This window comes from Otolemur garnettii, unplaced genomic scaffold, assembly GCF_000181295.1.
Source record: "Otolemur garnettii isolate 467f Iridium unplaced genomic scaffold, OtoGar3 scaffold00141, whole genome shotgun sequence".
Lineage (NCBI taxonomy): Eukaryota > Metazoa > Chordata > Mammalia > Primates > Galagidae > Otolemur > Otolemur garnettii.
Window position 1 is genome coordinate 5202378 of NW_003852536.1, and position 1002 is coordinate 5203379.

Sequence of the window (1002 nt, forward strand, 5' to 3'; positions counted from 1 at the left end):
CATATGACACTATGCCTAGCTAATTGTATATATATAATAATATATAGCTAATAATATATTATTACATGAGATGGGTCTCACTATGCTGTCCAGGCTGATCTTGAATTCCTGGTGTCAAGCAATCATTCTGCCTTGCCCTCCCAAAGTGTTGAGATTATGGGCATGAGCCATCATCCCTGGCCACTCTTCTCTTTGTATATTGGTTTTTTTTTTCTTTTTTGTCACCCACAGTAGAGTGCTGTGGCATCACAGTTCACAGCAACCTCAAACTCTTGGACTCAAACAATTCTCTTGCCTCAGCCTCCCAAGTAGCTGGGACTACAGATGTCCACCACAGTGCCCAGCTATTTTTAGAGACGAGGTCTCACTCTGGCTCAGACTGGTCTTGAACTTGTGAGCTCAGGTAATCCACCCTCCTTGGCCTCCCAGAGTACTAGGATTACAGGCGTGAGCTACTGTGCCGGCCTTCTTCATTTATATTGTTAATACTATTATGTAAATATGAGATATCACTTTTTTAGTCCTAAACAAAAGAATCATCATGGAAACTTAGTATGTGTCAATGCTGAGAACTTTCCAAGTGTTATTTCAGTTAATGTAAACACGAACTATTTCCTCTCTCTCTAGATGACACAGCAAGCTCTCCACTTTACCTCCAAATATTTGTCTAGCACTTAGGATCTACCAGTTGCCACTGGGATTCCATGAGAAGAAAGGCACAGTCCTGTCCTTGAGGAGTTTAGAGTGTTAAGAAGATAAGACATGTTTACACAGACTATCCACGCCAAAGGATGGATGATTCAATAAAGGAAATGAGTCAATGAGCTTGCCATTTGGAACAAAAGGAAGCATGAACCTTAAATCAAATCTTACATTAAAATAAATTCCAGATGGATTAAATATGTTAATGGAGAAACAATGAAACTGTAAGGGTCTACAAGGAAACAAAACATGGGTATGTGGGTGGTTCCTGTGGCTCAAAGGAGTAGGGTGCCAGCCCCA